Source organism: Lemur catta, chromosome 2, assembly GCF_020740605.2.
Source record: "Lemur catta isolate mLemCat1 chromosome 2, mLemCat1.pri, whole genome shotgun sequence".
NCBI lineage: Eukaryota > Metazoa > Chordata > Mammalia > Primates > Lemuridae > Lemur > Lemur catta.
In genome coordinates this window covers 774,654-786,971 of record NC_059129.1, presented here as the reverse complement: position 1 = coordinate 786,971, position 12,318 = coordinate 774,654, and positions in this window count along the sequence as shown.

Here is a 12,318-nt window from a genome sequence, read left to right as displayed (position 1 = left end):
CCACGGCCCTGGGGTCAGTGGGTCAGTGCGGAGCAGAAAGTCCAGGAACGAACCAGATGTGTCGGGGGCGGGGACGCCAGAGACCAGCTGCCCCCGCCGAGCGCTGGACGCAGGGGCAGCTGCAGAGCGCGAGCTCCTCCTCCTACCCGCCTGCACCCCCCGCCTGCACACGGCCACGTTCGCTTTGCCCCGCGGGACGGGGCCCCTCCAGCCTCAGACAGGCCGAGGTCGGGCCCCTCCCCTCGTGGCTGGTGAAATTCTGCCCCCGCTCCCTGAGGGGACCCGGGTGCCCCGAGGGACACCACCACCTGGGGGCTCCCCGACCGGCAGGGAGTCATCTGAGGAGCCCTGAGGGCCGGGGGGGGGGTCCGCCATCCGCCTTCGTTCTGCGCGACCCGCAGTCCCCACCTACCCGGGGCGGGGGCGGGGGCGGGGCCCAGCCCTGCTCAGGGAGGTGCCCGTCCTGGGATGGACGGGTCCTGGAGGCCCCAGTCTGGTCACTCCAGACACCCCTGGACATCGCTCACCCTGGGGCCATCATCCGGGTTGCCGTGGTGCCTCAGCTGACTCAGACCTGCCCCCCCAAAGCCCCCTCAAGAGGCTCAGGGTCCCCTTGGCCCCACGGACCCACTGGCAAATGGTCCCGAGGCCCCCGCACTGCCGAGCCCACCCCCCAGCCAGCCTCTGCCGTGTGGGGGCCGCAGGGCCTTTGCACGGGCAACCACAGTGCAGACGCCCACGTGGCCCTCGGCGCAGCCACTCTGCTCCCAGCACAGGCCGTCCCGCCCCGCGCCGGCGGGTGGAGCTCTCCGTCTCGTGCCCAGGCCGTGGGCACTCGCTGCGAGTCACTGGACAAGCTGTCGGCCTGATGCGGGGCCCAAATGCTCGACTGTGGGCCCTTCGCAGCTCCACCTTTGCAGCCAACCCGAGAGACCCTTCCAGAGCAGGAGGGGGCAGGGACCCGGATGGCCGTGTCCTGACCGGATCGGGCTGTGTCCCTCCTCAGCTGTCCCCTGCAGAACTGTCTGCACTGGGGAGGACACTGGGGGCCGCAGGAGGGCAGTCGGGCTCTGCCCAGGGAGAGCACAGCCACCACGTGAGGGGGACGGGGCGCTGGTGTCACACAGGTGCGACTCATGCCAGCGCGTCACACGCCCACTGCTCCTGGACCCCAGGGGCTGCCCGAGGTGGGTGGGGCAGACAAGGGGAGCCGGGAGGGGCCTTACATGTCCAAAGGGCCGGGAACTTAGGAACCCTGGATTTCTTCCACCTGCTCTCCCGCGCGTGGGCTATGCCCCTGGAAGTCTCTGGCGGCCTGGCCAAGCTGGCCTCCCCTGAGACCCCCAACCCCACCAGCACAGTGGGGAGGGTGGGTGTTCGGGGTCTGGTCTCTAGGCTGCCCCTGAAGGGGGCCGGGGGCATGGGGTGCCCTGCTCTTGACCCTGGCCTGAGACGTCAGAGAGAGACCAGAAGAGGAGGGTGGCTGGGGCGGCATGGCCTCCACGCAGCCTCTGCCCACCGGGGGCTGCTCCCCACGCAGAGCACAGCACCCCTGCGGCTGCCACACGTCTGGATCGGGGGGCTGCCCGGCAGTGGCAGCCGAAGCCTGGGCCACCTCGCCGCATCCGGCTCAAGCCAGGCCCCCATGAGGAAGCTGCAGAGCCATCCTCGTGGCCATTCCACATTCCAGAAAGTTCCTGGGCCAGCAGTTCCATCATCCTTTCATGATAAAAACCACTCAGAAAACTAGGAACAGAAGGAACTTCCTCAACACAATAAAAGACACTCAGGAAAAGCCCACAGCCAGCTGCATTTTCCACGGGCAAAGACGAAAACTTTCCCCTGAGATCAGGAACACGACAAGGACATTCCACTTTCATCCTGCTCAACATTTTACTGGAGTTCTAGCCAGAGAAATCAATGAGGAAAAGAAATAAAAGGAAACAAAATTGGAAAGGAAGTAAAACAGTCTCTATTCACAGATGACAGGATCCTATGTATAGAAAATCCCAATGTATCCACAGAAAATTACTGGAGCTAATAAACTAACTCAACAAAGTGGCAGGACACGAGATCGCACGGAAATCAGACGTGTTTACACACCAGCAACAACCTGCAAAGGATGCTCAGGAAACCTCCCGTCGGCAACAGCATCCGAAACAACAAAACACCCAGGAATAAATTCCACCAAGGAGAAGAAAGCCCCGAGCGACGAGAGAGAGAAACTAGAAATGATGCAGATAAACGGCAGAATCACCCACGGTCACGGACGGGAAGCTGACGCCGTTCAGGGGACAGCACTGCACAAGAGTGACCCCGGAGAAACCCGGCCTGGCTCTTGGAAAACGTCGGTGACATGAACAGACCGCGAGGGCGAGGACGGGCCCAGGGGACGCGGGAGTGGCCGATCTCAGGCAGCAAAGGGGAGACGTCACTGCAGACCGTCATGGCCACCAGAAGGGTGACGAGGGAACGTCACGGGCAACTTTATCCCAACAGACGCCGCGTCCCCGATGAAGTGAAACGAGATCGTGAAGACGGAGTGACCCTGACCCTGACCCTGACCCTCCCGGAGAAACTGCAAACCCAGAGTCCACGACCGTTAAAGAAACTGATTCGTACCTAAAACTTTCCCAGGGAACTTTCGGCAGAGTCTCCCCCCGGCAAATTCTGCCTGACAGGTAACAGGAAACGGCGCCACCCTACGCGACCTCGTCTAGAGACAGGGGAGGGCCCCCCACACGCCGCTGGTTCCTCAGGGACACGAAGCACACGACCGGCCGTCAGACACGAGGACACGCTGGCGTGTGGGCAGCGTTTATGGCAGATCTAATGTAACAGCCAAAACCTGGGCCACCCGGCGCCCGCGGCAGCGTGGACGGGCCGTGGCGCCGTCTGCCTGGGTGAGTCGTCCGCAGCCACCATCAGGCCGAGTGGCCGACACACCTGGCACCGGGGCCTCAGAAACTCACGCGCAGCTACGGACCGCGGGGACGACACGCCTGCGATCCCGTCTGTGCGGACAGTGCACACAGGCCATGGGCACCTGGGGCCAGGTGACCAGCAAGTGCAGCAGGGACCACCTGGGGAGACCAGAATGTTCTGTCTCGGGTGCCGGGTGGTGCCTTGGGGCACACGTTTGTCACACCGCGGGCTGCACACCCAGAACAGCTGGGTTTTTTTTTTTTTTTTTTTTTTTTGAGACAGAGTCTCGCTCTGTTGCCCGGGCTAGAGTGCCGTGGCGTCAGCCTCGCTCACAGCAACCTCAAACTCCTGGGCTTAAGCGATCCTCCTGCCTCAGCCTCCCGAGTAGCTGGGACTACAGGCATGCGCCACCATGCCCGGCTAATTTTTTCTCTATATATTTTTAGTTGGCCAGATAATTTCTTTCTATTTTTTGTAGAGACGGGGCCTCACTCTTGCTCAGGCTGGTCTCGAGCTCCTGACCTTGAGCGATCCACCCGCCTCGGCCTCCCAGAGTGCTAGGATTACAGGCGTGAGCCACCGCACCCAGCCCCAGCTGGGTTTTATTTGGGTAAAGTGCAGCCAGCTGCCCGGACGAGCCCTGACCGTGGTGTGTGAACTTCCACAGTCTCAACACTGACCACGCGTGTCTGGTGTCACGCTTCCGACGTGGCATCATGCAGCACAGGGCTGGGGACGATACAGGTGACAAGGGAGCAAACATGGGAGCCCACACCAGGCTACGGCGAGCGAGACTGAGGCCCCGGCACTGGCACAGAGAACAGACGCGTGGTAAAGTGAGTCGGCAGCGCCGCGGTGTGGACGGGAGCCCACGGCACATGGCCCTCCAGAGCCCAGAGACCAAGTTGCCAGCGGCCGCGTGTCCCTGGGAGTGGCGTGGACCAGTGAACCGTGGTGTGCTCGCCTGGAGGCCAGCGGGCCACATCTCCGTGGGGGGTGTGGGCGAGTGGAGCCCTGCAGGGACTTGGGGACACAGGCGTCCCGCCCCCCGCCTGTGTCGCCCACGCTGACGCTCACTGTGGGGACAGTTTTCGAGCCCGTGCTCGCATTTCGTGTACTTTTTCCAGTGTGTTCCAGTCACAATAAGAAAGTTTCAATCAGAAAACCCGCGCTTGCTCGGCGAGGCGTGAGACCCTCCCGCGTTCGCAGCGGTTCCCGGGAAGAGCAGCTGCTGGGCGTCGGTCTCTCGGGAGCACGAGAAGCGGGAAGACCCGGATGTGTCTGGGTCCCTCAGGCCCCGGGGTCCCACGTCCCACCTCACGCGTGTCTCTGCGGATGCTCCCCCTCCGTTTCCGCTCTGGGGATGTTCCCTGTTCTGAGTCTTTTAAGAAGTGGCACCGGACGGGGGAGGAAGGGAGGCGGCGTCACTCGGGCCTGGGGAGCCCGACGGCCCCTTGTCCTGCCGAGGCCGCCCAGAGTCAAGGTCAGAGCCCAGCACAGCACACCCGGCCGGGCCTTCGGGGCAGCGGGGCCGTCGGAGGACACCTCGCTCTAAGGGCTCAGCCAGAGCAGGAGGGCCGTGACCAGAGTGGCCGGGACAGGGCGAGGCGCACGCCGTCCTTCCTGCTGTCAAGGAGGAAGCGCCCGTCTGTCCTCGGGGAAGGTCGTCCGCGAGCGCGAGCCGCCCTCTGTGCTGGCTCGGCCGGGGCTGCACCTGGGCCCGGGCCGCCAGGGCACCCACCGCTGCCAGCCCCGCAGCTGCGGCTTCCGCGCCCGGCGCATTTGCATCTCAGTGGGGCTGATGAATATTTAAGGAGCCAGCTGTCTGGGCCACATGGGGGACGGGGAAGAAAACGCCTTGTTCCTTTAAAGGGTGGGCTCGAGTGCCCTTGGCCCCCGCGCGACTCCACACTCACAATTCTTCTGGGTGAAAGAACCGAAGCGCCATTAGCGCAGTATCAGCGCCTGTATCGCCGCCAGCGCCGGCCCATTGTGCGGCTGCACAGCTGCCACCGGGCCGTCCCTGTCTGCCCGCCCTGCCCTGCCGTGGCCCCGTCCAGCAGCGGCACCGTCCTGAGGTCAGGGGACAAGCCCCGCCAGCGCCCCGGGTGCCACGGGCTTGGCCACCGTCACCCCCAGGCCTGCCCGGCCACCCTCCTGCACGTTCGCCACTGTGACTCTGGGCAGCGTCGCCAGGGCCCCTCCGTCCCTCACTGGGGCATCAGCTCCACCCGGGAGGGGCTGAGGGTCAGCCTGGACCCGGGAGGCCGCTGCACCCCTGGGCTGAGCAGTGTCCTCAAACATCACTCCACCCAGAGCTCGGAACGTCACCTTTGCAATTAGGGTCTTTGCGGGTGTCATTAAGTTAAAGACCCCGGGCCCAGGGTCAGAACCTGCAGCCAAGGGTCAGAGCCCACGGAGCCTGGGGTCAGAGCCCACAACCCGGGGCCAGACCCCCCAGCCTCTGCCCTCCCTGTGCACTTCTGGTCACTGCGGAGACACTGGGGCCTCAGCCCCTTCCTGGGACAAAGCGTTGCCGGCACAGGGGGTGGAGGGGCCACCTCCCCGACACCTGCTAAGCTTCCGTCTCTCTTTTTCCTTCTGTCACCTGTCCCGAGATGCTGGTGCAGGAGACCCTGAGGGGACGCTGAGGGGACAGGAGGGGCAGCCCTGGTCCTTTCCTCCCCCCACAGGCCAGGGCAGTGGGAGTTTGGGGGTCGCAGGCGGTCGGCGGGGCCTGGACAGCCTGTCACGGACACTTGTGTTTCCTCGGGGACCTGGGAGAGTGTCACCGAGGCCACAGACGGCACAGGGCGGCGGTGGGGGTGCGTGTGAGGAGAAGGGCTGCTTCACGGTGTGTCCCCTGGGAGACACTGGCGTTCCCGCGGGGGGCACAGGGCACCAGGGGCCGCCGCCACCCTCCCCGAGGCTGGGGAGCCAGGGCACGCACGGCACACGCGTGCACACGGCCCGCACAGGGATGCGGTTGTGTGTCCGACACCCACTGCTAACATCTCAGTGTGTCACTGCGTGGCCGGCAAGATGCTCCGGAAACGGAAGTGAGGTGCCCAGGCCTGGGGGACACACCTGCCACCGCCCCCGCCCTGCGCCCACCCAGCCCTTTTCCCAGCTGCAGCCCTGCCCCCTGGGCCTGGGACATCCAACGTCCCACGCAGAGAGGGGCTCGGGGCCTTTTCTTTCTAGAAGTAGAAACGTGAGCGTCCAGCAGCCCACAGGACCCCTGGGAAGGAGAGCTCAGCTCGGGGCGAGGCCTCTTCCAAAGGCAGACGTGGCCCCAGGGATGGGGACACCCCCTCCAGGGAGCCTGTGGCCTCCAGGGGACGTCCTGTCACCCAGCGTCACTGTGACCAGTCCCTTGGCTGCGCTGCCTCCCTGCAACCCTCCACGGCAACACCCAGTGTCCACTACCCCCCAAGGGGGACGCCGTCCAGCCACCAGTCCTCTTGCCCCTGCCCAGCCCCACAGTGGGGTCTGCGGGACCCCAGCCCTGCCTTGGGCTCACTGAGCTCGGGTGTCCCTCGGCCCCACCAAGGGTGGCCCTTTGTTCATTCCACAAACACCTCCCGAGCCCCCGGCGCCGGCAGGAACAGAGCTGGGTGCCGGGGTTTGCTGGGCTACGGGCTGTTGGCAGGGAGGACCCAGCTGGGGCCTCAATTGATCCTGAGTGCTGGGGGGCAGTGGCAAAGCCTGGCGGGCCTCCAGGTGGCAGCAGCCCTTAGCCCTCTCCCTTCTCCTGTCCCCAGCGCAGCCCGGCACTTGGACCCCAAGGTACCTCCTCCACCTCCAGCAGGGTCAGGCGCTGGGGCTCGTGGCTTGGCAGGTCCTCCCGCGGGGCTAGGGGCTGTGCCCTCCGGGAACAGGGTCTCAGTGTCTTGGCCGGGGGTGTCAAGGGAGAGTGAGGAATCCTGGCACCAGTGGGGGGGACGAGGAGAGGCCCAGCTGCCCTCCGCCGGGAGTAGGGGGCGCCAGCCAGGCAAGGGTTAAACTCGCCGGGGAGCCCTGGCGGGGACAGCTGACCGTCACCTGTCGGCTCAGGCACCACAGCTGTGCCGACAACCAGCCCAGGACACGGATCCCGGCTGCTCAGAAAACAAAGTGCCCACTTGTGCCCCGAACCCTGGTCTGTCCTCTCGCTGGCTGCTGGCAGCAGGGCTGGCGGCGTCCCCGGGCCTGGGGCCTGCACGGGGGACGCTCAGAGGACCCCTCCCGGCTCGCGGTGCCCAGCTCAGCAGCGGGGACGGCGCTGAGCCCAGGTCCCTTCAGGCAGCGCCGAGGACCCGCCTGTCCCCTCAGCACGAGGCAGCACGAGGCCAGCGTCCCCTCTCTCGATGTCACAGTGGGGACCCCACGACCCACAGCACCCCCTGCCACTGCAGTGACGATAAGGAGGGGACCTGACAGCGGGTGACGGACACACACACTGGCAGGAACCTCGTGGATTAACTCGCCGGCCACACTGACCCGGGTCCCGCGGCTGCGGCGTCTGAGCTGAGAACCAGCGAGTCCCGGGGGCCACAGGGCAGCCATCCCCCACCGTGGCAGGGTCTGGGCCCAGGTGGGGACACCCCCTGCTCTGGTGTGGGCCAGGGTCTGGGGACCCGTCATGGGGGACAGGGGACCCCAGAAAGATACGTCCACGTCCTCACCCTAGAACTGAGAGTCGCCTCACTTGGAAGGGGTCTCTGCAGGGGTGAGGACAGGCAGGGTCTTGAGGGGGTCGTCCTGGGCTGGGACACCTCGAGTCCAGTGACAGGCGTCCCCCGGGAAGAGTCAGAAGAGGAGACAGGGACACGGGGCAGGGCCTGGAGTGACACGGCCATCAGCCAAGGGACAGGAAGGACCCTGGGCCAGGGGTGGGGCCTCGGACTCCTGGGCTCCGGCTCTGTGGGAGGGTGAATTTCTGTCCTCTGAAGCCACCAGCTTGTGGTAATTTGTCACAGAAGCCACAGGAGACCGACACGCCCGCCGTCCTGGCCGCAGCCTGGGCGCACCGGCAGCGTCACCTCCACGGCACGGCTGTCCCCACGACCTCAGGGGGGTCAGCTCCGCCTCTGGGCCGCCTGAGCACACATGAGTCACACAACCCCCGCTACACACGTACATGTGACTGCCTGGAACAAACGGACCAGTGACAACCAAAACTCACCCCAACTGTCACAGACGCCGCGGGCTCCGTAACTGTCCCAGCAACTGAACTTGCAACCTCAAGTGAGGTCTATTCCTAGTTTCTCAGTGACTTTACCATGAAAGGGCACTGAATTCTCTCAGATGCCTTCTCAGCGTCTCACGTCCCCTCCCCCCCAGCCCTGGCCCTGTCCCCGTCCCCTGTCGCTGCCCAGACGTCCCCCTTCTGGGGCTTCCCGCCGTGCCCCCCTGCTCTGACCTTCCACAGGGACCCTCCCCACTCCGACGTCTTCCCAGGGACTCGGTCCCCGACCTCCCCAGCCGAGGGCACCGGGACCTCTGCTGCTGTCATCAAGGGTGAGTCGGTCCCGATCCCAGTTTCTGGAATTTATGTGCTTGTCTGCTCGACTTGTTTTCTGATTGGATCGTCCACACTTCGGGGGATGCTGAAGTGTTTGCAGAGTCCGGCGTCTGCTGCTTACTTGGGAACGGCCGACAGAGAACACACAGGCACGAGCGTAACACGTACAGCTAATGCGGCAAATCTGCCAGAACTCTTGGCCGGTGCTGGCCGTGCGGCTGCTCCTTGTTCCCTCCAGTCTTGGTTTGAAACCCTCATGTTTGAAACCCACAGCTCTGGCCGGGACGACTCGGGCGGCGGCCCCCCTGCAGGTGCAGGTCGGGAGGCCGCTGTCCCCACGCGAGAGGCTGGGGGGGAGGGGGCACCAGCCCCGCACGGCGACCCCTCAGCGCAGCTCCTGAGCGACCCACGCTGGGCTGTCCCCACCCGACCACGCCCTCCCCGGCCCAGAGCAGCTGCCACTGTCCACAGCCTGCTGGGGCCAAGGGCCCTGCTCTGCCCCACCCCAAATGCAGGCTTGAGCCCAAGGACTAAGGGGGCAGCTGGTGCAGACTAAAGGGGCCCCTGCGAGTGGGGACCCCCTTCCTGGTCCCCACCCCACCCCCGGCCTCGGTGGCCCTGCCACTCCCAGCCTGGCTGGGTTGTCGCAGCTGCTGTGTTCCAGGAGCAGGGAGTGATGTGCTCTGACCCCCCTGACACCCCCCCCAGTCCCCCATCAACAAACACACTTGCAGGGGCTCCCGGCCATCTGCACGCAGACCCGCACTGCTGTGACAGAGCCAGGCTGGCGGGAGCTGCGGCCGCAGCTCTTGTGATGGTGGCAGGAGATGCCAGCCAGGAGCCAGAGTGCCGGAGCCACAGACACCTGACACTCGGGCGTGATCGGCACCCGAAGCTCCCTCTTGACTGCCGTGAATTTCTTACAAGCGCCATAACAGCTGGGTCTGCGCCCCACCGGGACAGCCTCGAAGACAACAGCCAGAGGTGACTTTCCTCCTGCGGCTACTCCTGGAGCCGCCTGGCACGGCCCCTGCCGCAGGGCGGGCCAGGCGGGGCTGGGAGCAGGTCAGCCCGGGGGCCCAAGGGCTGTCGGCCAGCCAAGGTGACGCTGCTGCAGCCAGACCCCCTCGGCAGAGACACCGAGGACGGCACCCACTGGGGCAGAGGCCGCGGTGACGGCCGGGGTGAGAGTGCGAGCGTTCACCACACGGTCTCCACTCTGTCGCCTTCAGATGTTTCATAATAAAACGTTTGGGGGAGAACACTGGACTCTGAGTCTTCACCCCAGCCCCAAACCCAACCCCAACCCCGCGGGCCGCGGACGGTGGCTCGGGCTGGGCCCTGGCAGGGGAAACTCGGAATGTCAGCGACTGTCCTGGAGGCTGCGAGGGGCCCTCGTGACCCCAGCAGGAGGGGACAGAGGGTCCCCAATGCTGAGCGAGACCAGGACAGATGGCATCGGAGCCTCAAGGACCAGCCGGCAGGTCTGAGGCCACCGAGCCGCCATGAGGACCCAGGGCCGGCGCTCTGGCCCTGCTCACGCAACCCCTCCCTCGAGGCAGCCGAGAATTACCCGAAACGTAGAAAAGCCACCCAGAGATACCGCCCACCCCATGAGACAGAGTCTCACTCTGTCACCCGGGCTAGAGTGCCGTGGGTCAGCCTAGCTCACAGCAACCTCAAACTCCTGGGCTCAAGCGATCCTCCTGCCTCAGCCTCCCAAGTAGCTGGGACTATAGGTGTTACCAGGCCTGGCTAATTTCTCTATTTTGGGTAGAGACGGGGGTCTCGCTCTTGCTCAGGCTGGTCTCAAACTCCTGACCTCAAGCGATCCTCCCGCACCGGCCTCCCAGAGTGCTAGGATGACAGGCGAGAGCCACCGCGCCCGGCCGCTCCCCACTTCTGAGCGGCAGCATTTTCCACAATTACGTCTGTTTCTATTCACTTACAGCTGAACTTCTCAGACACGGAACAGAAAGTGCATGCGTGAAAACGTGTGTCCCTCGGTCCCTCTGTGGGGTGGGTAAGGGGCAGCTTGGTGAAGTGTCCTGGAGCTGACGGTGTCAGCGAGAACACAGGGTCCCCTGCGGGAGTGAGGTTCACACGGAGACCGAGCTGCGTCCGTCCCGCCCACTCTCCGTCACGGGCACACGGGACACGCTCTGGGCGGTTCCCGGGCTCGGCAGACTTTGGGGGAATCACTAGACAGTGAAAACAGACAAACCAGGAAAACGTTGCGATGCCCGCGGGCAGACGCATCCCCTGCACACGCGGAGAGGAAACGGCGCCAGAGATGCGCGAAGCCTGTGGCCGCAGCCGGGGAAGGCAGGTGCCGCCCTCAGCCACACACGGGAGAAGCCAGAACGGAGCCCGAGTGGCATTTTCCACCTACGACGGCGCCGAGGGCAGAGGTGCCCGGGACACAGCACCTGCAGGGCCAGGTGCTCTCACCTGGCGGCAGAGTCCACACCGGGCGACCCCTGGGGTCTGGCCAACACTCAAAGTGTCCCCCTGACCGCCCCCCCCCCCAGAGCGGGCGAGGACACACAAGGCCAGATGAAACTATCCACAGCACACCCTCCGCTAGAAGACAGAAGGGGCCTCACCTGAAGTTACAGGTGAGCCAGCAGGGAGGGGGAAGGAGAGAGAGAAAAGACAAAGGGAGGGAAAAGCCCAGGTCCAGCCACCTACCCTCATGGTCCACGGTCCACGGAGGCCTCTCGGTGGCGACGAACCGCAGCGGACAGAGGAGGGAGCCGGCGACACCTCCTCCCGGCCAGGACGCTGCGGCCACGCTCGGAGACACGGGAGACGCGGGGAGGATGTGGGTGGGTCCGGGAGAGGCCTCGCTTCCGGGGAGGAGCCACGGCGGGAGCTCCCTTCCGAGGGGCAGGCAGGAGGGGAGCTTGGCGCTCTGCACCGCAAAAGAGACCAAAACGCCAGAGGACCCAGGCCCTCGGCGCCGGAAAGCCCGACGAGGCGTCGCCCGAAGGAGCGCAGAGCTGGGACCACGTCACTGCGCGGCCACGGACAGAACCAGATGATCCACACGGGGCACCTGGGCGCAGACGGGCGCAGGGGTCAAAGCAGAGACACCTGGTAACACGGCGGGACCCCCGCCCTCCGACGCCTCGCAGAGCATGAAGGAAGCCGGAGGAAGGGGCGGCGGAGCTCATGGCAGGTGCAAGGAAGGAAGGAAAACTATAATCATCTCAGGACGAGGCTCCAGCGCAGGGGACCCAAGGGGACTGGACAGGGACACACACACACAGGACACGCGCTTGCAGGTGTCCGGGACGCGCCTGCTGACAGACCCCTGTCAGGCTCCCAGGGAGGGTCCCACGCCCGAGACAGGGGACCATCCCCACAGGCCCAAGGGCGGCCACGCCTGAGGAGTGGTCAGCAGGCCGGGCGGCTCCTGCCAGGCTCGTCACAGCAGCCCGAGGAGCCCCCCTGCCCCCTGCACGGGGCTCAGGCCACAGCCAGCAGCAGCCTGGCCTCCACCACCAGCCACCGGGGAATGGACCCGGCTGAGCCCCAGGGGAAGGCAGCCGTCCACGCGGCCCTGAGACCCTGAGCAGGGGGTGTGCAGAGCCGCTGTGACACGGCACACGTGAGACCACACACGTGGGACGACACACAGCGGTTTCAAGGTTTAGGTTTTGCAGCAACAGAACCTAACACAGTCACCAAGAAAACATCAGCGAGTTTCACAGAGTGAAATCACATGCAACAAAGTGACAGATTATTAACAATGTCAAAGCAATGGAGCCTCCACACGGGCATTTTTTTAAACTGTGAACTAAAAATCTTGAGCTCGGCCCCCCCCACCAGCTGACTGAATGGCCCCTCCTGGCCACAGGGATCCCCTAGACCGAGGCGCTGGC